The sequence below is a fragment of the Perna viridis genome, chromosome 1 (genome assembly GCF_037379345.1).
Source record: "Perna viridis isolate PV_CMFRI_1.1 ecotype Kerala chromosome 1, ASM3737934v1, whole genome shotgun sequence".
Taxonomy (NCBI): Eukaryota; Metazoa; Mollusca; class Bivalvia; order Mytilida; family Mytilidae; genus Perna; species Perna viridis.
Window position 1 is genome coordinate 72551680 of NC_142445.1, and position 26949 is coordinate 72578628.

The 26949-nt window shown below is 33.0% G+C and overlaps 1 long non-coding RNA gene across 2 annotated transcripts; it reads left to right on the forward strand.

Annotated features, from left to right (window-relative positions):
- Positions 1 to 14157: 14157 nt before the first annotated feature.
- Positions 14158 to 26539, forward strand: LOC148630282 (uncharacterized). 2 transcript variants are annotated; one of them, XR_015919283.1, is made up of 5 exons: positions 14158 to 14485; positions 23132 to 23203; positions 23541 to 24121; positions 24769 to 24834; positions 26490 to 26539. It is a non-coding gene; the product is annotated as an uncharacterized LOC148630282 (long non-coding RNA). The 2 variants fall into 2 exon arrangements; XR_015919282.1 differs by having other exon boundaries at positions 23135 to 23203.
- Positions 26540 to 26949: the final 410 nt, after the last annotated feature.

A 26949-nucleotide genomic window follows, 5' to 3' on the forward strand; every position in this document is an offset into this window, starting at 1 on the left:
CCATCTTCCGTTATTGTTCTCCTGTTAACTTGTGAGAGTTCGTAGGCATTTGTTGACGTTATTTTCTCCAAATCTAAGTCATGGGCAAGTTCACACAATTTAACCAAGTCAGGTATCTATACAAGAGTAATCAAGGGAACCAAGGTTATAGCGGTAATCAAAGGAATGTAATCCAGGGACAAAGAACAGACACGGAAAACAGATATACACAACAAAGAACATAAAGTAACTAAAGTCATACATACAAAGTAACAAAAGTAAATGAGCAACTCGGACTCCACTAAAAATGGGAGCATCGACCAAGTGCACCGGTAGGGTAAGCGTCCTCTGCTTTTTTAGAACACCTGCCGAGTTGCTCATAAAAAGTCAAGTCCGGGGTAGACAAACGAGGAAAGGAAAACTATGACCCGTTGAATAAATCAGTTTTCATGGTGTTGATGGATACACCATAACGATCCACGAGTTCATGATGACGACCATAAAACTTCTGTAGTGATGACTTCAATCTTGTAGCAATATAACCCTGTCCCAGAAGCCTATTTGTTAGAGTTCTAGCGCGATACAAAAAGTCTGCGTAGTTTCGGCAAGCTCTGGCATAACGCATGAGTTGTGATATGAACACTCCATACGTAGGAGCCGAAGGGATGTTGCCACAGATGAAAGGAAAGTTGACAATTCTGAATGAAAAGTCATCACGTTTGTCGTAAAGTTTGGTCAATTGTTTTCCTTTACTATAGATTTCTAAGTGTAGGTCAAGATATGAGGCTGACTTAGGTACTGTTTATGTTAAATTAAGTGTTTTTACCTCCTTTAATTTATAATTGAGAATTTAATTTTTTTAAATCAAACTTAGCAAATTTGGTAGCAAAGACTCATTTTTTTAACGAAAAACAAACTGCTGCTACTGTATGTTTATTATGGACTTGTATGCATTTTTTGGTCTGTAATGAGCACCCATTATGGGGATATTAGTTAGTAGATGTAGGCGGAGCAAGCCTTCGTGAGACCTTGTCAAAGAACTGTCCATATGACAAAATATGACTTATCCTACTACATGTTCAGGTGCGATCACTTCTCACCTCTCTTCGACTTGCGATCACTTCTAACCTCTCTTCGACTCTGTCAGGATTCGCTGTCATAGAACAGTTCTAAACTGTCAGAAACTGTTCTGACCCGCGACACTCATTGTCAGAGTCTGTCAGGGTTCAGGACAAGCTCTGTCATGGGTCATGACACTCTCCTGTCAGGAACTGTTCTTGGTAGAACAGACACGTATATTAGAAGAGTTCCTGACAGATTCTGACAGTCACTTGCTTGAGAATACTTCTCTGACTGAATTACATTCAGAACATGTACTCGATTCCGAAAAAAAGTCGTAGCACCCGAATCCCAATTCGTACGACGGGAAGGAAGCATTGCTATGTTTGATCTTGACTTTTTTCATTTTTTGAACTGACTTAATTTTGTCGGGTAAGAGTCATCTGGTAAAGAGATGCTATATTGTTAAGCACTTTTTAATAGTAAAATGAAACTTTCTTTGTCTAACTCCGCAAAATAGAAAAAAGAAACAGATATAGATATGGTGAAACGCAACAAAAGCACCATCATATAACCCCTATAAAGAGTAACCAAGGGAACTTAAATAAAAACAAATCTAATTCAGGGGCAGAGATCAGACAAGGGAAAAAGACACACACAACAAAGAACATAAAATAATCCAAATAATACAAAGTCACGAAAAATAAATCAGCAACTCGGACTCCAGTAAAAACTGGGAAAAAAGGGTATTCAAATGCATAACTTTAGAAGTATTTTTTGAAATCAGTCCATGCAATTATTTCACACATATCGTTTTAATCACTTATTTCTTGCTTGTATTATGTGTGAGTTGACATATAACAGCGACTTAATTTTTTTTGTTTTTGAGAAAATATGCAGAATGTGATACTTCATGAGCAACTCAAAGTATTTCTAGACAAAAAGTAGAGGACTCTTACTCTACTTACTTTACCTGTTCAATGATCCCAGGTTTAAGTGGAGTCGGGTTACTCATTCACTTATGCTCCTATGTGCGCTTAATGTAGATTTTTTTCGAGTTCTTACTTGTATGTATTTTTTCTTCGTAATGTCGTTATTCCTGGAAGTTGTTCTTTCCAATAACCTTTTGGATCTTTGATTTTTCTTTCAAAAAGCATTGACGCAACTTATTTACTTTAAAATTGTTTTTTGTGGCTGCTCAAAGAAGAATACAATTTGCTCAATCCATTTCTGTTTTTTTAATTGCTTTATGAAAGAATTCCATTATTTCTGTTTATTTTGTACTAAATATAATTTCTTTTAATGCATATACAATGTTTCTTGATCTTCTGTATTGGATATTTTCACGAGTGACTTAAGTTTAAACAAATAAACTCTTTGTGTGAACTATTTTGTATATAGGAAAAATGAAATGATAGGTAGTTCGAACTGCGTTTTCATGCTAAACATATTGTTAATAATTGTTCTTTTTGTAATAATATAATTGAAATAAATGAACTTTTATAACATTTCATTTTTCAAATAAATCACTTGAATGGAACTAGTAGTTTTGTTGTTGTTGTTGTTTTTGAGCGAACATCTACTAACAAACAATATGAATAGAAAAAACGTTTTGAGTCCGAGTTGCTCATTTATTTTTGTTACTTTGTATGTATGATTTTAGTTACTTTATGTTCTTTGTTGTGTATGTCTGTTTTCCATGTCTGGTCTTTGTCCCTGGATTACATTCTTTTGATTACCACTATAACCTTGGTTCCCTTGATTACTCTTTGATAACCCCTGTAAAACGATCACAGAACATTGTTTCCAAGTTTTTGGCAATTTGTTTGTATTTGTCGAATTTTTACGTACAAAGTTTTTTACGTTCGAAACGAATTGCAACGATCTTTAACAAATGACAATAAATAAGAACAAACGCAGAACGGATGTTCGCATTGGATTGTGTGTACCATTGACGTTCTCTGACGTCTAACAAAATTGCAGTTTGTCGGCCAATTCGTTATAGTGTAAAAGCTCCTTAAAACCAGATACTCGATTATTAAAAAAAACCATTATTTACATTTTGATGAATGATTAATATAGGGGCAATCCTGACATGGTTTGCATCTTTAACTCAAGTCAAATAAGTTTGTCTTATACATTCGCCAATATATCTACATTTCGTTTTTTGTTTACAATAATTGTGTGTAAATAAATAATTAATCTTGTAAAATTAGTCAACCGAGCTGACGCTTAGAAATGACCTAATACGTGATTTTGATATGTTTGTGGATAGAAAAAGTTTCATGTCATCACAATTATTTAACACTTATATTATACTTGTGGGTTGGTGTCTACTACCTTCATGAAGTGAAACAGTGAACAATACTCTTAAATATGTTGAAGTACACTGGAATTCTTAAAATCAGTATATCAATTGCAGATCATCTGAATACGTGATTAGACCTTTGTGAGATTCCGTATGAAATACTGATTCCTTTCCAAACATTTCATGCTATAAAATTTGATTTCTCCAACCCCTACTTAATATCCTAATGGTTCCGACGAGCGAATAACACGAACTTCGAATTTAGGGTACCATCTTGAATCTATACGGTTGTCGGAAACGAATAAGCACTCAGTTGAAATTTACTTAAAAATTGATTGAGGACATTTAAAATTCTGGAACTAGCAAATATCAGTAATTGTGCTGTAGTTAATTAAATAATTAATTTGATAAATGCAATAATAAAGTACAGTAGCGTTTTAAAAATTTTGTTTAGATTGTTAAGTGTTGTGGACAAATGACTCAGTCCTGTCTCTTTTATGTTATAACAATGTCGTGCAAATATATCGGCCACTAGTGATTGAAAATGAAACCGAAACGGAAAATAGAAAGGGGGCTTTAAATGTTGCAAGTATACGGGACTTTATTTTCTTTCATTAAACATTTATTTCCGTCTTATTGAAAAAAGGTAGGATAGGATTAAATGCCAGTATTAACTATGGATTAGAACGTGAAGCTTAGTAAGATAAATTCGGGCACAAATAAATTATTGTATCAGTAAAATTGGAAAGAGATCTGAGCTTTTTGCATGGTATAATTGTGTTGTATTGGTTTTGTATGTCCCAATATTCTCATTGTATGAATATATTGTCCCTGTATGGGATAAATTTCCCACTTACCCCATAGTGTATGTTCCAAAAATTCAGGGGTCTGTTGTTCAACTTGCCATTAAAAATATCGGGTAATTAATTTTAATAAGTCATTAAGACTTTATTGAGTGATTAGAAATCAAATGATTAAATTTTGTTGTTCAATTTAATTTAATCATTGTTAATAAAAATTTTGGTTAATCATTTTGTTAATAATTGTTTTAAATTTTAATTGCATGATTAAAATGCAAGTGCATCTCATAATGCACTTTAAATAGCAACATCTGATTTTGTTAAAAGTCTGCGTAGTTTTGGCATGCTCTGGCATAACGTTTGAGTTGTGATATGAACACTCCATACGCAGGTGACGAAGGAATGTTGTCACTGATGAAAGGAAAGTTGCCAATTCTGAATGAAAAGTCATCGCGTTTGTCGTAAAGTTTGGTCAATAGTTTTTCTTTACCATCGATTTCTAAGTGTAGGTCAAGATATGAGGCTGACTTCACAGTGTCTGTAGTATCCTTTATCTCAAGTTCTTTTTGGTAGATGCGATATATCAAATCCCCGAAATTAGGAATAAGACAATAGCATATCATATTGTGGCTCAGTACATGTAATTGAGATTACATTCACTTTAACTTATTAAAAGTAAAATTATAACTTTTCAAACTTTATTCACATTGTTTCAAGGCCAATGGGAGATTGTTGGTTGGTTGTTGGGGTTTAACGCCCGAGCAGCAATATTTCAGCTATATTCAGGGGATGAACATGAAATGGATGATAAAATGAACATGAAAAATAGGGGTGGGGCACAAGGATAATAGGGTCGAAAAATTTTGATAGCCACAAGATAAAAGGAAGGGTTGGGTAGCGTCGGGCAATTTAGCCTTCTGTGGCGGAGCGCGAAGGTTCCTACTCCTATTGAATACCACAGCATCTTTCTCAACACGGTGCACAACTATGGTTTGCGGTAAGGTTTTCCGTATTATAGCCTGACATCCCCAGCAAGTATCACGCCAGGGGTACCCCATTCCACCACCTAGGGCACATATCCCAGTTGTTCTGTGGGCAGAGCGATTTGCCCCCGGCTACGTTTCTGAGCACTATTTAGTCGCCATTACGGAAAGCTTAGCGCTGCTGCAGGCCAATTCTTTTGATACCCGGACCTGCTCGGGGCTCATTGGGAGATAACTCTTTATCCAGGTTCTCCTAGAAAACATGACTTTGACCCTGATTTATTATCACTCAGGTCCAGTGAGTGAATTAAATTTAAAGACATGATTAGCTTTTTTAACGATGCATTAAAATTAATGACAAGTTCAACAACAAGTTAAGTACATAATTTATTTTAACCAATTGATTAAGATATTTTTATTCCTAATTAAGATTAATAACAAGTTGAAGAAGAGACCCCAGGAAAATTATAAATTCTCTGAAAAAATGTTTAAGAGTTGAGGGCAAAAACGGAAATAGATAAGTAACAATAAACAAAAACTGTTTAATCAAGGGATGGTTTTGTTTTAAGGCATTACATAACAAAATTTGCCTCTTGGCGGGTGATTACAAGATAAAACAGAAAGATTTTATTACTAATTGTTATTCTTGATAAAAACTAGTTTTTTTTCATCAATGACGAAAATGCTCACAAATCATAAGTATAGCTGTTTTTTTTTTCTGTAGGCCTGTATAATCTTGTTCGCATCAAAATTCATGATATCATTTTTATACAATGCTGTATAACATGTATGGACACATGTTAATAGTCACGTTATAGACAATATTTGAAATTTGGAGAAGAAAAATCATTAATTAATATAATGAGGGTCAAATATACGTAGCAGCAACAAGGACTTGGCACACAGTGAGAAACAGAAACAGCAAGAAAGGATATGTGTCTATACATGATTATGCTTTCGACTGCTACCCTGACTATTTATGTGGAGGCGCAATTATAATGACACCGGATGTCATCAAAGAAATATCGTTTGTATTCTCCTATATAAAATCATTTCACATCGATGATGCATACATAGCGTTATTTCAAATTTGACGGATATGAAACTTATAAATGAAAACCGTATAACATCATTCTATATTTATTACAAAACAAACAGTTGAATCAATATTTATGTGTTCATCTATATAATGATACAAGCTTTTTGATTGTATGTCGGTTTATATCAGGTTCTTGAGATCTTGAGAATGTTATGCCAAAAAACAAAAGAATGGTCTTAAATTTAACATTGAAGTATTTTAAATGCAAATTAATTGCTGAAAGCCCGGGTAATATTTTCGTTCCACAAGTTTCTCTGTGGGGTCGCTTATGATACTTACCAGGGAACCAGATTGGAAAAGGGGGGGGGGTGTTGTTGGAAAAGACAACAAAAACCTTCATGATTTATTTGCATAAATATTTGATTCGTTGAGATATGAACTTACTTTTAATTAATGTGAAATCATATGTATTGATAATGGATTCTGACTATGTCCTGAAATAATATTGGTTTATAAAAGTATCAATGCATGACATTTTCCATATTTGCCCTTTCACATGCCATAGGTATTAAGATTGTCCTCGGATGGCTGTAATTGCCCTCGGCGTTGCCTCGGTCCTACAGTCATCCTTGGCCATTATTAATACTAAGGGCATTGAAAAAATGTCAGCTCAAAGTATGTGAATCAAAATTCCCTTTTTTGTAAACATGAACATTCTGGATCTATGGACATTTACTATCTGTCTAATTACGTATAACTCATCATTATGTATGAGCCAATTTGTTTTTAACACATAATTAACAACCTCGAAGCGTGATTTTATTGTATTGCGTTTCCATGGAAAGGCATTTTTGCACAAAAGAAAGCAAACGTTTCTGATGATATATCTGTATTATATATGTATCACTAATAAATAAAAAAAAACAAACCTTGTCCATTCAAATGATCCTTTTTTATCAATCTAAAATATTTGAAACATTTTATTAGGTTTATAATCATGGGTCTTCTGAAAGACATTGAGTGCTTTGTTTACATTTAGTAGTAGCATATAATTAATACTAGATATTATGTTCTATAATTTCTTTTGGTGAATTGGAATACATTGGACGTGTGTTTTCAGCAACAACAATGGATCCCATTTCTTTTACTACACCCCGTTCTAAAATCCAGAAGGCACCCAATAGCAGATTAGTATTAAAGATTCAGCGCTCGCAAATATGATTTCACCAAACGAAATTAATAAAAACACACGTTGCTCATAAAAAGTCAAGTCAGGGATAGACAAACGAGCAAAGGAAAACTATGACCCGTTGAATAAATCAGTTTTCACGGTGCAGATGGATACACCATAACGATCCACGAGTTCATGATGACGACCATAAAGCGTCTGTATTGATGACTTCAATTTTGTAGCAACATAACCCTGTTTCAGAAACCTATATGAAAGAGTAATCAAGGGAACCAATGTTATAGCGGTAATCAAAAGAGTGTAATCCAGGGACAAAGGCAAGACATGGAAAACAGATATACACAACAAAGAACATGAAGTAACTGAAATCATATATACAAAGTAACAAAATCAAAAGAGCAAATAGGACTCCACTAAAAACTGGGAGCATGGACCAGGCGCACCTGTAGGGTAAGCGTCCTCTACTTTTCTAGAAACACCCGTCGAGTTGCTCATAAAAAGTCAAGTACGGGATAGACGAAAGAGGAAAGGAAAACTATGACACGTTGAACAAATCAGTATTCGTGGCGCAGATGGCCACACCGTAACCATGAATTCTTGATGACGACCATAAAACTTCTGTAGTGATGACTTCAATCTTGTATCAACATAACGCTGTCCAAGAAGCCTATTTGTTAGAAATCTAGCGCGATACAAAAAGTCTACGTAGTTTCGGCAAGCTCTGTCACAACGTATGAGGTACGGGTTGTGATATGTAATATTATCTATTTAAAATTGTTATTTCATTTAATGTGAATTTTATACTTTACTTTGTAAATTATGTACATAATGGAGGACCATATTGTCAAGTAGTTTTCGGACTAAATGTATAATTCTGAGGAAATAAAGGACTTTATTATTATTATTATTAAATTGACCTACTTAAAACTTTTCGTTTCAAAATTAAAGACCTCACGGGCTTTCACTTCTCTGACAGAGGATTAATGTATTTTTGTTTTTGTTTTATACATTTTCTTGCTTAGTCCTCCACGGCATCCATAAGAACTAAAAATCATAAGAAGTTATAATTCCAATTTAAGAAGCGCGGTTCACGGTACTTAGGACATTTAGAAAGGATATTACGCTTTCGTTTTCGATGATGGACAAATCTCCCGAAACGACGTGACCGGAAGGACAATTTTTGAATGGAGATTTTTTTTGCAAGAACAGTCGTGTGGTTTAGCCTTGAAGTCCTCAATTTCGATGTTCTTCTATAGCCTTTTGTAACTGAAAATTTCGGATGCAATTGGTGAAGTATAGGAATATGAAATAATGGGTATGGATTTATCTTTATAATATTGGGGAATTGTGTTGGTAACGTTTTTGTGATGGAAGATGTTAGTCAGATTAATTACATCTATATCTTTGTTGATAAACGGTACAAACTGTTCAAAGACCAGACATGGAAAACAGACATACACAACATAGAACATAAAGTAACTAAAATCATACGTACAAAGTAACAAAAGCAAATGAGCAACTCGGACTCCACTAAAAACTGGGAGCATGGACCAGGTGCACCGGCAGGGTAAGCGTCCTCTGCTTTTATGGAAAAAGATCAAAAGAGCAGTTTTGTTTATTAAATAATTTTTCATTTATATATGATAGACACTGACACAGTCATCTGTAGGAAGCATCCAATAATTCAAAAGAAGGGGTAAAAGTTTTCTAGTAAGTTTCTTTTGAATCATATGGATACAAAATAGTTCGACTAAATTAAATAAACCGGATAAATATCTATACGTTCATTCAGCAGAACATGTCTGTTATTAAAAGTTGCAATCATTAACTGTCAATACAGAAAATGTCTATTAATATCAAATAAGATTTTGTTTTTTTATTAAAGATAAAGAGATAGAAAAAGTAAAGACAAAGATACCATTATATTGAATAATAGTGAAGAAAAGGTGGACAAACCATTATATAGAAAACATTATGTAGCAACGCTTTCCGCGGCCTATTGAGATATAAATAATGCCGATCCTTTACATGACTACAAAAACATTTTTTTTGGTATTTTTGGAATAATAGTGAAGAAAAGCTGGAAAAACTATTATCTATAAAACATTACGTACGCTTTCGGCGACCTTTGAGGTATATACACTACCTATTACAAGAGTACAAACAGAGGGCAACAATTCGGGTGAAAATTAAGAGAATATTTCCCAATGATAAAGACTAAGCACGGCAAACAGACTAATAAATTATAGGACATAAAATAAACAAAAATACACGCACAAAACAAAGGAGCAACTATACAAACTTAACTCCATATAAAGAACGGAAGCATAGACCAGCTATAACGCTAGTGTAAGCATCCCATGTTTCTTTTTTTTTTAAACCCGCCGAGTTGCTCATAAAATGTCAATTGTCATGAAATGTATCCTTGATATTTACATTTTGATCCATATTTTTACAGAGTTCCAAGTTTTCCATTTGAATTGATGATTGAAATTTTCGAAAATGTTAACTTAGTAAAATTTTACAGACAATAGCGGTCAGTGATCTAATATGAGGAACAATATTTACGATACAAAACAGAAGTTGGTGAAAGCCAAGAATAATTAAGTCTTAAACTACTTATAACAATACCATAATTCTTGCTCTTCAATAGCAGAGCACACATAATTAAGTGATAGACTACAAATCATTAACGCAGTTCTAATATAGAAAATGTTAAAAACCGAAGTAGTTTAAACCAATTATCCAAAATGATCCACTATAAATGGGGCGTTTTGTATTTTGTAGTTCATGTTTTACAAACTCATTCATAACTGATTTCTACCAAAGAGTAAGTCTTCATAAAGATCAATGCTTCATTGTTGTTGTCTGCCAAACATCAGTTTTTCTTCTTTCTTTTTTTTTTGATTATTTTGAAAGCTCTGTGAACTGGAGTAATTATCCTAATTTAACAAGTGATTTTCGCAATGCGACTAGAAGGGTTCGGAGAAGTGATACTCAATTACGCCCCGTCAACGCTTGTCTTTTATTCTATTTTAAAATAAAACTCTCGAAATCAATTTAGATCTGATTTATTAAAAAGCTGTATCCTAATGCTGGATATATTTAAATATAATTACTTGACTAATAAATATTTCTGGTGCGTTAATTTGGGACAAATCAATTACAAAATACTTGATTGACAAAATTCATAATTTATTATCATATTAACATTAGTTTATCTTATACCATAGTCACCTATATCGCCTATTGGATCAAATAAGAAGTCAAGTAATATAGGAGAATCTTAACACACAACACTCTGCATAATGGATTCCCATTACTTTCCGTTTACCTGCAATAACTTGTTTGATTTTTTTGTATAAAACCTTCGAAGTGTGTTTTACGTGTGTTTCTTGCTTGTACGAGAACGGGCAGTTTACATGAAATGATCGGTTAGCTTTGAACATTACCCAGTTTCCGATTCAGGCACAGGGGCTCGTTACAAGACAAATAGTTCATATACATAAGCAGGACCTGATATCTATCAATATCCATTGCTAGTTGTTTAATCTGGTTCCTAATCTGGTTCCCTGCATGGTCAATATCATAAGCGACCCAAAGATGTAGAATGTACATCTTTTTTTTTTTAAAAATATACATGTCTATGTATGTTTTTGCTTGTATGAGAACAGTATTTTACATTCAAGATGTAATTAATATCGGTTAGCATTGAATTTATGTACTATTACCAAGTTTCCGATTCAAAAACAGAGGCTCGTTATAATTGATTATATAGGACATAAACATTATTAGGTCAGGTATCCCGAAGGCTGGACTCCACCACCACCACCAGTTGGTTCTACTAACCCACTAACATCGACCGTGAGAGGCCTGTATTGGTATTAAAGGTCGTTAAAAAACCCCAATCATCATCTGGTTCCAAATATTGGAGACCAAAAGAGGATAGCACAGATTTATGGTTTTCCACAATCTCCTCTTTGGAGAGAGTGGTATTAGTATATGTCTTATCATTTCTATTATTTTCTACGGGTACCTCTGATAATAAACATTGGAAGTAAAACGTTTTGAAGACAAAAACATTGTTGCTTTGGGCTTTGTCTTCTTGTACATATTTGTCTTGTATAGTAGACAATGTTTTTGCTACATAGTGGTCTTTGGAAACTAATGTAGCATTGGCACTCATTGTCGACCAATAACTAGACGTTATGTAGTGAATTCCTATCATATACATGTAATATTATCTATTTAAAATAGTTATTTCACTTAATGTATATCTTATACTTTATGTTGTAAATTATGTATATAATGCAGGACCATGTTGTAAACTAGTTTTCGGACTAAATATTTAATTCCGTTGAAATAAAGGACTTTATTATTATTATATTGACCTATTTAAAACTTTCATTCGTTTCAAAATTAAAGACCTCACGGCCTTTAACTACTTTGACAGAAAATCAATGTCCTCTTGTTTCCGTTTGATCCATTTTCTTGCGTAATCTTCCATGGCATCCATAAGAATTTTAAAGTTATAATTCCAATTCATGGAGCGTGGTTCACGGTACTTAGACCCTTTAGAAAGGATGTTGCGCAGAGATTCGTTTTCGATGATGGACAAATCTCCCGAAATGACATGACCGGAAGGACAATATTTGAGTGGAGAATTTTTGCAAGAACAGTCAGGTGGTTTAGCCTTGAAGTCCTCAATCTCGAGGTTCTTCTATGGCCTTTTATAATTGAAAATTTTGGATGCAATCGGTGAAGTATAGGAGTATGAAATAGGTGGTATGGTTTTTCTTTAAAATATTGGGAAATTTTGTTGGTAACGTTTTTGTGATGGAGGATGTACGCCAAATTAATTACATCTATATCTTTGTTGATAAACGGTAGTGGAACAAATCATCTTTCTTCTTCATCTTGACTTTTCACACAAACTGGTTTAAAGAGTCTGTGGAAACCAATATCTAAAATGATGGCAAAAAGTCTGTATAATGATGAGGTACCGTCAGAAACAGGAGTGTCAAGACTTGTTTTGTAAAGGGAGTGTAGTAGAGTGAGAGGTATAGAATTGAGTTTGGTTCTAATGTGATGAAGTCCAAGAGGATTTTGTATGAAAGGAGGAAGACCATCTATTGAGACACCATGTAACTTAGGTGACATATAACGGCAATGGTCATGACTCCTTTCCCGTCTTGGAGTTTTATCAAATAAATTCATCACATTTATGATATTGTTCTAATGGCTTGAAAGGTTTCCTATACTTTTGATGTTGTCATTGCATTCGTAAGGTATTGCAGTGCCTGATCTGCGTATCCAGTACTCCTCTCTGTCACTATGATAGTTTTTACGTAGAACGAGACTGTTTGTAGGACGATATTTTTTTTAAATACGAAATTTCATGGAGAGGATTGAATGATCTTGTTGATTAAAATGTTGATAAACTGTCGGGAATTTCGTGGTATTTATTCCCGAACGATGACCGCACATTCTTTGAACAGACTCACACAAAAAAGAACATAAAATAGTTAAAATGATAAATACAAAGTACATGGACAACTAGGACTCCACTAGAAACCAGCAACATGTAGTAAGTATACCGGTAGGGTAAGCGTTCTCTGCTTTTCTAGAAACACCCACCGGGTTGTTCATAAATAGTCAAGTCCGGGGTAGACGAAAGTGGAAAGAAAAACTATGTCACATTGAGCAAATAAGTTCTCATGGCGCAGATGAATACAACATTCTACGAGTTCATGATGACGACCATGAAACTTCTGTAGTGATAACTTCAATCTTGAAGCAGCATGACCCTGTTCCAGAAGCCTAATAGTAGGTCTGGTATAACGCATAAGTTATGATATAAAAACCTCCATGCATTGGTGCTGAAGGGATGTTGCCACAGATGAAAGGGAAGTTGACAATACGGAATGAAAAGTCGTTGCGTTTGTCGTATAGTTTGGTTAATTGTTTTCCTTTACCGTCGATCTCTGAGTGAAGGTCAAAGAATAAGGCTGACTTCATAGTGTCTGTAGTATCCTTCATCTCAAGTTCTTTGTGTATTTTGTGACATATAAAATCCTTTTAATCTGAACTAAACATTTGAACAAATTTTCTGAAATAACCAAATTTTGTATAATCGGCAATTGTTTATTTGATTTCGTACATTCGACAAAACGTAATCAAGGGAACCCAAATCCCAAGAATAACTACTATATGAGGACCAGACTAACACATCAAAACTTGAAATTACATGAAATAAATAAACTAATACCTACAAAACCATAAGGATCCTTCAGAACAAAATTAATCTCCACCTGTAAATTGTATGGTCTGTCAATTGACCACCACTATGATAGTTTATCAATTAAATATTAAGTACTTTAATTCCTTTCACAAGCGAATTGTACTGATACTTTAGCTATGTTTTGTAAAGGCTTTGAGAGAAACTCTTTGTACCCAATGACTCTTGATTTTCGTATAAATAGTTTTGAACCAAAACCACGTCTTAACATACGCCCTTTACACATTATCTAACTGTCAAACTGTTTTAATTATTATAACTCCAATACAACAAGTACTTTCATTAAATGAAGGAAAGACCTAACAATACGCTACTTTTCTATTCAATCAAGGCCTTTTGTAAATAAGTTTGTTTCGATGAACAAAAACGTAGCGATGAAATGTCATTCATCAGGGATGTCTTTTGAATCATGAGAAAAATCCGTCTAATATTAAAGGCATTCTATAATTTGTTATCATAACATTTTTACTAATTGAGAAGTACTTCATGTTAAAAATGCTTGTGTAATGACACTTTCAATACGTTGCAAATTTCGATAAACTGTTGAAAAAATACAATGGGCCACCGTGTGCTTGAAGCTACCGTTGAATCGTTGGATTATGGAATGGATGGTTACGAATGCCATTGGTATTATCTAATCGGTGCTCTGCATGACGGAGACGTAAGCGTAGGCGTGACTATGTTATTGGTAGGTAAACAATTCAATTTGAACACGTTAAATGTACAAAATCCGAAAAATACCTGCATTTCAACGTTACTTTTAAAACTGTGCACTGTGATTTTCCTTGTGTTCAAAGTTGCTTCAGAATTATATTAAGATTTGTATACAGGTAAGTTCAACTTTTTGTTTTGTCCATTTTGTCACATAACACTAAAAATCATTACATTTCAAATTTTAACTGAAAAATTTATAATGTGACGAAATATTTTAATGTGACTAGAAATTACAGAGACGACTACTGATATAATATAAGACTTTCATCTCAAATTGGACGACAGTAGTTATTTCAGTTCAAAAAATATATGACCAAAGGGTCGATTTCGACCTGAACATTATAAATGTTCTTGTGTAGTAAATACCACCTTGCCCTAGCGCCTGTATATGGTGTTTTTTTTATAATGTCTACAAATACATATTTTGAATTTTTAAAAAATTTTTTATATTTTTTTCTTGAACTTGACACATATTCCACACACAGTCCAAGACATTCTGAAACTACTGGCTTGAATTTACATAATTTTTATCATACTTACTTCTTTTTATTTTCACGTATTTATTGCTCATATCTTTTGTAATGCTTTGACTACTGGTTTAATGACTTTGACTGGTGGATATTCTATACTGCCCTTTTATGCCCTTTTGTGTTGATATATACCAGTGGGATGTGTAGCGCAAATATAAATCCTTGCCTATTCCACTTTTCATTTTGATTAAGGTAGATTCATTTTTTTGTTTTCTGTTTTGTTTTTACCCTGAAATTGCCATTTCTTATACCGTTCTACCGTTTAGACTTTTCAATTTAACTACTGCCTAGCTCATTTCAGTTCGGTAATTTTGTTATTACACTTAAACAAGTGACTTACTGACACTGGTGTAAGCAACTTTGGAACTAATACCGTTCTCAGTCACTTACTTACTATCACTGGGCAATAGGTGACTTACTTACTATCATTGGGCCAGGCGACATACTTTAATTAGGCTAGGCGACTTACTTACTTTCATTGGGCTAGGCGACTTGACCTAGATGACTTTGTGACTATAATTGGCCTCTGTGACTTAGTGACCATCAATAGTTTAGATGACTTATCTGTTATCATCGGCCTAGGTGACTCAATGACTACCATTGGCTAGGTGATTATCCAAGTGGCTATCGTTGGTGCAGGCCTTCTTGGTTACCTTCAAGATTTTCATGCATTAATTCTAAGCAGTAGTTTTCTATTTGTTTTAGAAATTGTAATTGCTATCTATAAAAAGGGAAAACGAAGTGTGGTTTAGTCTGCAAAATAGTAAACAAGGGAACCAAGATTCTAGCAAAATTCAAACGAATGTTATCCAGGAACAAATAACAGATAGAGAAAAAAGGCACTGCAAAGAACATAAAATAACCAAAATAAAACGTACAACGAAACAGAAGTAAATGAGCAACACTGACTCCACTAAAAACTGGGTACAAGGATCGGGTGCACCGCTAGGATAAGCTTCCTCTGCTCTTCTAGAAACACTTGCCGAGTTGCTCACAAAAAGTCAGGGCCGGGGTTAGCGAAAGTTGAAAAGAAAACTATGACACATTGAACAAATCGATTATCATGGTACAGATCGATACTCCGTAACGATTTACGAATGCATGATCCAGAAGCCCAATTCTCTTGTGCGGTACAAAAGATCTTCGTATTTTAGGGCAAACTAGGGCAGAACGTTTGAGTTGTGATAAGAAAATTACTAACGCAGGTGCTGAAAGTATGTTGCCGCAGGTTGTTTTTAATATATTTTGTAAAGAATACGGTAGAGTCAAGCACATATTAGGCCCCTGTACGACTGGGTATTAGATTTCTCTGTTATTTAGAATGTTAAATGAATGAACCACATTCATAAGCATATCATATCTCAATGATTGAAAACATGATATGCCAAATTTGTAAATATGCAGAATGCTGTTAAATATTCGACAATTCGTCACTACATTTTTGCAGTTTTTGAGTGCTTCAACCAATCTGACCCCAAATTAGTGCTTATGATTTCTAAATGCCACTATGATAGGATTCAAAATAAGTCAAAGTATCCATGGGCCACTTTGGTGGAGATCTTTGAAAGAGTAATCAAGGGAACCAAGTTTATAGCGGTAATCAAAAGAATGTAATCCAGGGTCAAAGACCAGACATGGAAAACAGACATTCACAACAAAGAACATAAAGTAACTAAAATCATACATACAAAGTAACAAAAGTAAATGAGCAACTCGGACTCCACTAAAAACTGGGAGCATGGACCAGGTGCACCGGTAGAGTAAGCGTCCTCTGCTTTTCTATAAACACCCGCCGAGTTGCTCATAAAAAGTTAAGTCCGGGGTAGACAAACGAGGAAAGGAAAACTATGAACCGTTGAATACATCAGTTTTCATGGTGCTGATGGATACACCATAACGATCCACGAGTTCATGATGACGACTATAAAAAATAACAATAGTAGCATTGAAAATTGGCATTTTCCCATTTTTGTTTTTGGCAGAAATCAGGTTTTAATACTACTGACAATTAATATAACTGTTAAAATTTAAAACTATTTAATCATCAATTAATCAATGCTTATCGGGTTTTGTCATTTACTTCAAACTTATAGTTTCTGAAAATGGGCCTAATATGGTCCTTATCTACCTTATTCAATAATAATAGGACAATAATAATAATAAAAACAATAATAATAATAATATAAACCATTGTTCTGCAAATATTACTAATTATCAAATTTACCATTAGGTGAATCGGATAATCAGGTCTAATATTGCTCTTTTTGTGTTGGATTGATCGATTTCAGGCGTAATTTAATAAAAAGACTGAACAAATAAAGAATACCTTCTATAACTGGAATTAATCCACATTATAATCAGATCTTAGTTGATTTTATGAATCAAAACATATAAAACCATTTTATTTTTTTGCTTAATATTTTTATAAGATAAGATAGAAATCTTCAACATCATTACATATAAAATACCCTTTGTGTACCAGTCTGGATAAAAAAAAACAGATCTGTTACCAACTTTCACTTTTTCGTTAAACCATATAGGGCTACTTTAAAAATATCCCCGAATGTAGCCCATCTCTTTCTCAATTACAGTTTCCCAAACCTTGAATACATCTTGCCAAAATTTGTAAACAGTGTTTGAATTAAGAAAATTTGTACACCCAGCTCCAAAATTAAAAAGTTTCTCCTTTTCTAAACCTGCACTGGCATATAAAACATTTTGCCATGTGTAATTTTGTCTAAATATTTTTTCGAATCCAAGCGGTTTTTAATTCCAAAATAAATGCAGACAAGTTGATCATTTTCATACCTCCATCAATATGAGAATTTTGTAATACTTCCTTCTTTACTCTGTGAACAGTTGAATTCCAAATAAAGAGTAGATAAGGTTGTCAATCTTTTTTTATCATATCATTAGTGGGATTCGGCAATGTCAAAATTAGATTAGGTTAACAATCGGTAGAATAAGGGTTTTAACAACTGATATTCGCCCAATAGCTGTCAAATTCCTCTTTGACCAAGTATTGATCATTTTTTTTATCTGGCCCTGTTTTTTTCTGAATATCTATCATATTATCAAGATCAACATCAAAATTGATTCCAAGAAGTTTAAACTTTGTAGTTCCCCATCATAGAAATCTATCATGACAAAGATTGTCATTTCTGAATAGTTGATATCTATCATATTATCAAGATCAACATCAAAATTGATTCCAAGAAGTTTAAACTTTGTAGTTCCCCATCATAGAAATCTATCATGACAAAGATTGTCATTTCTGAATAGTTGATATCTATCATATTATCAAGATCAACACCAAAATTGATTCCAAGAAGTTTAAACTTTGTAGTTCCCCATCATAGAAATCTATCATGACAAAGATTGTCATTTCTGAATGGTTGATATCTATCATATTATCAAGATCAACACCAAAATTGATTCCAAGAAGTTTAAACTTTGTAGTTCCCCATGATAGATTTCTATCATGACAAAGATTGTCATTTCTGAATAGTTGATATCTATCATATTATCAAGATCAACACCAAAATTGATTCCAAGAAGTTTAAACTTTGTAGTTCCCCATGATAGATTTCTATCATGACAAAGATTGTCATTTCTGAATAGTTGATATCTATCATATTATCAAGATCAACACCAAAATTGATTCCAAGAAGTTTAAACTTTGTAGTTCCCCATGATAGATTTCTATCATGACAAAGATTGTCATTTCTGAATAGTTGATATCTATCATATTATCAAGATCAACACCAAAATTGATTCCAAGAAGTTTAAACTTTGTAGTTCCCCATGATAGATTTCTATCATGACAAAGATTGTCATTACTATACTTCTTGATTCCAATCCAAACCACATGGGTTTTAGAAAAAATAATTTTTAATCCAGAAATAATTGCATACTAGTCTAGGAGTAATCAAGGGAACCAAGGTTATAGCGGTAATCAAAAGAATGTAATCCAGGGACAACGACCAGACATGGAAAACAAACATACACAACAAAGGACATAAAGTAACTAAAATCATACATACAAAGTAACAAAAGTAAATGAGCAACTCGGACTCCATAATTCTATAAGTGTCTCTCTAAGTAATGTTTAACTTCCATCTAAAATTAACGATGTTTCTTCTGCAAACTGTGATAACTTATGTTCAACATTATTGTGATATTAATACCACTTATATTCTCATTGCCTCTAACTTTGATTGCCAGAATATCTGCACATGAAATAAAACAGATAGGTATCTCCTTGTCTACATCCTCTCTCAATGTTAAAAAAAATTTGGATAAATTGCCCCTTGTATTATAGCAGAGGTAATGTTGGTACAAAAATGTTTACCCAATTGATACAGGATTCTCCAAAAATTGAAGAACTTTAAAGCACTAGTAGGAAAGTCCCATGAAATAGAATCAAAGGCTAGCATAATGCTTGCTCATAGTGTTGGTCTCTCTTGGTTGGTCGTCAATTTAACTAGAATACTTACTGTTTTTTTATGTATAAGTTATTGGATCCTTACAAGCAGGAAAAGTAAAAAAAGGTAAGTCCGTAAATAAATGACCACATTTTCCTGACATGGTACAGGCCATTTTCACTTGGTACAAGTGTTATTCACTTGGTACTCATGGAACAGAAACGACATAAAAAACTGATAATAAGGAAAACACTTTTACTTTAGCAATATGAACTCAATCAGATGTCCAAGAAGGGTAGCATGTCCTTCTCAGTCAAAGACATCCGCCATAATGCAATTCTTCCACAAGTCTCAATGGCATTAGCGTGTTATCATTTATTTTTACTTGTAGTATCATGTTGTAAGCGTAATAGATATTTGGTAAAGTGGACAAATATCCGAAATGGACACAAAATAACCATAAAACATTCGCTTTTATCAGTAATTTTTTTTTAAATTTGAGAAATCGATTTGAACTTGATATAAAAATCAATGAATCATGCAATGAAAGTTAACATAGAGCCAAAAATTTACAAAACAGATTTCAAAATAAATGAAATGTTTATCTCTCAACCGGTCAATAATCATAAGCAATTTAAACATTTAATTTTACTTTTAACAGTGTCATCCAAGAGAATTGTATGTTAAAATAAAGAAGTCCATATTCGGTTGAATATGATATATTTGAGTTAGTATCGACTGATGCAATGTTTACATTGTTTTTGACGCTTAGAATATAATTGTGTTTCCCTTTAAACAACTATGTAGAGTAGCATGATAACAGAAGGTAAGACCGTACACTAAATGGCGACATCAAGATAAAAGCCGTAAAGTTTGAAACTATCACATTTTCCTGACTCGGTACAGGCCGTTTTCACTTGGTACAGGTGATATTCACTTGGTACTCATGAAACAGAAACAACATAAAAACTGATAATAAGGACAGGAGTGACATCAGATGTCCAAGAAGGGTAGCATGTCCTTCTCAGTCAAAGGCATCCGCCATAATGCAATTCTTCCACAAGTCTCAATGGCATTAGCGTGTTATCATTTATTTTTACTTAATTAAAGAATAATCATAATACATACGCATTTATCAGTTATTTTTTTAAATTGGAGAGATTGATTTTGAACTCGATATCATAAAGCAATGAATCATGCAATGTAAGTTAACATACAGCCAAAAATAAAAAAAAATTAAAAATAAATGAAATGTGTATCGCTCAACCGGTCAATAATCATTCTGATGCCGTTTCTTGTATCAATTACGTATCTTAATATAACAATATAACAATAGCATAAATGTGATGAATTTATTTGACAAAAATCCAAGACGGGAAAGGAGTCATGGCCATCGCCACTATACGTCACCTAAGTAAATGATGTCTCCATAGACGGTCTCCTTCCTTTCATACAAAAACCTCTTGGACTTCATCATTACAACCAAACTTTATTCTATACCTCTCACTCTACTACAATCCCTTTACAAAACAAGTCTTGACACTCCTGTTTCTGACCTTACCTCAGCTCAGCATTATACAGACTTGTTGCCATCATTTTGGATATTGGTTTTCACAGACACTTTTAAAAAAAGTTTGTGTGAAAAGTCAAGATGAAGAAAAACGATCATTTCTTCCACAACCGTTTGTCAACAAAGGTATAGATGCAATTAATTTGGCTAACATCCTCCATCACAAAAACGTTACCAACAAAATTCCCCAATATTTCAAAGACAAATCCATAACATTTTTCTTATATTCCTATACTTGACCCATTGTAAGATTGTGAAAAACCATAAATATGTGCTTTCCTCTTTTGGTCTCTCTACCAAGGACGATGATTGTGATTCACCGTCTATGTACTGGATCACAAACTCCACAAGAATTCATACAAACAACGTTTCATAGCTTGATCTACAAAATATACCACCAAACCTTTTTCAAAACCTTTAACATCTATACTCGCAACTGTCAAAGGAGGTATACAGTCCTACCACAAGACTTGTTACTCCCGTAGTGGTATTAATTCAATGTGGATCCTAAAAAATTCGAAAGATCTTTTGGAGACAATCAATTCAAGACTATTATCTGAATATAATAGCATTAAAACGTACGGTTTTTCGACACTGTATACTTCTATTCTCCATATTCAGTTAAAATCCTGACTTAAAAAAAGTTATACATCGTTGTTTTTCCAAACATGATCGTACACCCAGATACCAATATATAGTTCTTGGTAGAGATTTCTCATAATTTGCGAGAAATAATTCCAAATCATCTTCCAAATATACAGAGGAGGATGTTTACAAAATGCTGGAATTTTTAATCGACAACTTATTTGTCCAGTGTGGTGGACGTGTTTTGCAACAAACGGTCGGCATTCCAATGGGAACAAATTGTGCTCCTTTACTTGCTGACCTATTCCTTCACTCTCATGAAGCTGATTTTATAGCTGATCTGATCCGAAAAAAAGAATATCGTTTGGCTAGATCCTTTAATCTCAGTTTCCACTATATAGATGACGTATTATCTTTAAACAATCCTAATTTCGGGGATTCGATACATCGCATCTACCCAAAAGAACTTGAGATAAAGGATACTACAGATACTGTGAGGTTAGCCTCATATCTTGACCTACACTTAGAAAAAGATGGTAAAGATAAACTATTGACCAAATTTTACGACAAACGTGATGACTTTTCATTCAAAATTGTCAACTTTCCTTCCATCTGTGGCAACATCCCTTCAGCACCTGCGTATGGTGTGTTCATATCACAACTCATACATTTGTGCCAGACTTGCCGAAATTACGCAGACTTTTTGTATCGCGATAGAACTCTAACAAATAGGCTCTGGTAGAGGGGTATGTTGCTACAAGATTGAAGTCATCACCACAGAAGTTTAATGGTCGTCATCATGAACTCGTGAATCGTTATGGTGTATCCATCTGCACCATGAAAACTGATTTATTCAACGAGTCATAGTTTTCCTTTCCTCGTTTGTCTTCCCCGGTTTGGCTTTTTATGAGCAAGTCGGCGGGTATTTCTAGAACAGCAGAAGACGCTTACCCTACCGGTGCACCTGGTCGATGCTCCCAGTTTTTTTTTTGAGTCGGAGTTGCTCATTTACTTTTGTTACTTTTGCTTTCTTTTGATTACCGCTATAACATCTCCGGTACGATCAACATATCGTACATTGAATTCAATTCGGTAAAAGCTTGTTGATTATTTTGCTGAGAGTATTTACATTCAGTTTAATTGTTATTACATTTTAGAACTATCATTACCCTAAAAACTAAAAATGTAAATAAATGGAATGATTCATCAATAGGTATAAGTGGTGTCTAGATCATCAAGATACTGTATATATCTAAAAATGTAGATTAAGAAATTCAAATAATCATAGCAGTGAAGTGTGTGTGCCATATGTTGATTGATATGTGAAGGCACATAAGAATTTCAAAAGGATTTTTTTATTCACATAACACCGTATTCAATTATCATTTGTATAATGTAAACTTGATTCAAAATGCTACATGTGGAAGTAGGCTTGACTCTATTCTGATTTGATAAAATAATGTTATACTTGAAAAGATATAGATGTATATAATACACCGAATTATTCACTTTTTGTACTGTTTACGTATTCTCATTATAAAGTGGTGTACATAAAATTGAATAATGCCCACGTTGCCTTTTCCACGAGAGGTTGTGGTCAATTCTTGTTGTAAATATATTAATTATATCTAACAAAGGATCATTTTGTTCTAGTAGAAACGGTAACACAAACTACTTCTTAATTATACAACTGACCATTCGAGAGGAGTTTAGGATCCATGGAAGGTATTTATTTTTTTCACAACGTCGACTTACTTCGGAAAATGATTTTGCTTCTATTTAGTTGTAATTTATCAAATCCATATATTTAATGTTTTAACGGAGATGACGACACAATACTTGTAGTTAATCCATTCTTTGTGAACTATCTCAATGAAATACAAACTCTTGTGAAACAATTCGAAGTCTTTCAATATTGTTATCTTGGTGGGATTATTAGCAAATCAATTGATTTATGCTGATGCATTTTTCCAAAAAGCTTTTTCAAGGGTCTTCAGCACATTGTAATAGAGTTTAACACATTATTCTTAAGCATTACTTTATATTGATATTTTTTTTGTAGATAATGTTTCTGCTATCTCTTGAAGAAAACAATGGATGGAAAAGTCGATATTCCATCATCGTATACAAGTCTTTGAATATTATGTCTGTTGTGCTATAAATGAATGTTCGAGGAAAACAATCGTTATGATTGTTTTACTGTTTGTGCGTGTTGATTGTGAAGTTAAACGCCATAGTAGTGAAATAAATTAATTGGTGCGTTCAATTAATAAGGTGTGAATATATGAGTTATTCCCTATCTTATTCTTGTGCCAGTATTCAAACTTTGTAGTGAAATGCCAGCATGTGAACCGTTCAAACTAATTAGGAAAAAAATGTTAGACATAAGACATTCTTCTGAATACAAGATCATTTTTGTTCGCTCGCTTAACGTTGGTGTTTGCAGCTAACTGAAAAGTAAAAATGAATAATATTGTTTTTGTTGGTGTGTAAATGTGCGCTATCATCAATATGTTTTTATTTGAATTCGGAAATGGATCAGAAACCAATTAAGCGATCCAACTAAATAGATAAATCAGACTTGCTACAGATACAAGGCAATTTCCTCCTTGCACCATATCAGTTTATAAAGATACAAAGAAGGTAAATATAATTAGTGTAGTCAGAAACTAAAATTCTTCTGAATATGATTATTCTTAAGTTATCAACATTAATTTTAAAAAAATGTTGCGCGATATGTCTGGCGCTTTTGAGATTGGCGTACATCTTGAAGATACGATTGCTCTTTTTAGAGGGCGCAATCACAAAAAAATGCAAAATCATTCTGATTTTATGGAAATAAATGCTACTTTATGACTATTAATTACTATCCGATAGCTGAAAAAGCAGAGCTTACTATTTAAAACGGTTCAAAAAGATTCGAGGTTTCCGTGTTTATACAATTTTGGTGGCTAAAACAACGATGTTGGTTGGTAATTGAAGCTTCCAATCTGTTTGAACCGTTAAAAGCGGTTCGTAGAACGTTATTTTCATCCCAATAAAATGATTGAGTCGTAGGTAACAAAATTCTTGCATATGGAGTTTTTGAAACAAGGCTTACAAATAACGATTTTGCAGTATTTTACTTGTTTAAGTCGACAGGATACGTACAAGAATATTATTTAATTCCTGATTCCAAATATTTAAAAACTGAATGATTTAGTTCAAAGAGTAATTAAGTTTTTGTGTTTATCACTGAATTCTTATATTGTTGCTGACTATGACAAATTATTCGAATGGTCTTCTTACAGAATGAAATTCAATGGATGTATTGAAATATGGTTGGACAAGTAACTGTCATGGATACAAAACAATAAGTATATATTAAGGGACATTAGCATATTTTGTAATTAATTGCTATAATATACAGCTCATCATATGCATGAAGAAAAGGTACACGTAAAAAAATATTGCATACATACAATTGATAAAAGTAGTGTGTTCAGCAGCCAATCATGAATTCCTCCCATTTTTTTGTTTAAAACCTCACAGGCTGGTCTGCACGTTTTCGAAAATATTTTTCGTCTAATTTTCATAATTGGACACACAGTAGTCTACATAAAATCATTTCATAATGATATCTAAATAAAACTCTTTAATGGATTTTTTTTATCAACACCTAAATTGTATTCATATTTTTTGAAAGCATTAGTGACTAATGTGCACTTAATTAATATAGGGGAATATAAACTAACTGTTCTTCTCATACCAATTTAATCAGTATGAATTAGTTTATATTATCACCTTTTAACATATTTTGTATTTAGTTCATTTTTACTTCTGTAAATGTGGTTATTATTCACTTATCTATTTTTCATCTGTGTGCTCAACTAAGTCACCTTGCATGTTATATTTTTCATTCACTTGTGGCCGATTGTATATCTTAATATACATGAAACACAATTTCAGAATCTGTTTGCATCTGTGACGTTTTTTCATAAAATTACCTTCTAGTACACTAAATGCCCTAATTGGTGACTTTTACCTCTTATTTCATCACAAATGGATACAAACATAGACTCTAATGTCCTTTAGATATCTTTTTTCCTACGATACTTAAAAGTTCTACCTTTGTATATCAGAACATTTTAATTGGTGATTTACACACAAACCTACAATTTATGCAATAGATTGTCTTTCTTTGGTAAATTATGTTTTCTATTGAAAGACATCCACTCAGAACAACAGAAAGTGAAATATATTTTAGGGAAATCTTCAATGAACAGCCTTCCGTTTACTAGATGAGTCCTTACATAAGGATTGATGTTGCTCATTTACATTTGTTACTTTATATGTACTATTATTTTTTTTTTTCATGTTCTTTGTTTTGTTGGTCGGTTTTCCATGACTCGTTTTTGTCCCTGGATTACATTCTTTTGATTTCCGTTGAAATCTTGGTTCCCTTGATTACTCTTTAATTAAATTGATCGATGAAGTGAAAACGTAATTAAAAAAATACAAACAAACAAACAAAACGAAACAAAACAAAACAAAACAAAACAAAAACAAAAAAGGAAACTAAAAATCAATCATATAAATTTTGCAAGAGTAATCAAGGGAACCACGGTTATAGCGGTAATCAAAGTAATGCAATCCAGGGACAAAGGCCAGACATGGAAAACAGACATACACAACAAAGAACATAAAGTAACTAAAATCATACATACAAAGTAACAAAAGTAAATGAGCAAAAACTTAAAACTGTTGCGAAATGCTGTAAGTGACTTCTCATTAGGAGCATTAGTAAAAAATACTTCGAAATTCACGACAAGAAATAAAAATGTAAGCGATTAGAATATTTGTCCTAATTAGGAATAGCGTTAGGTATCTGCCTACAATTAACATTTTTAAGGAAAACTGTCAAGATATAAACTGTCGTAAAGTCATGCTAGATGATACTAAGTTATTCGATGTAATAAACAATATTTTTTATTTTGTATCCCTTGTTTAATCTGTGAGTTCTTTTTTTCAGCGTCAAAGAAATCAGATTGACACAGATAGCAAATGGCTAGAACAGAAACAAACAAACAAGACAAAAACACACACAAAGAAAAAAACAAAAAAAAAAAAAAAACGCAAAAAGCACCGTATAAAAAAAAAAAAGAAAATGCAAATAACAATAGTTATAAAAAAAGAAAATTTGACACCGAGGCTGAAAAGCCATTTTATACATCCCTTTTGATTTAAACATTGACATCAACGACATATCTCAATATGTTGATAATACAGTATCAGTTATGTATGAATACTGGTACATATACCATAATATTAACACAGCTATATTATAATATGGCCATTTATTACATAAAAATGTTAAATATCACATCCATGTACACACACGAATATTTACAACATAAGTTTTGAAAAGACTACAAAAATAACTTTTGGATAATAAAAAGAAACAGTCGATCTAACACAAACCATATTACTAA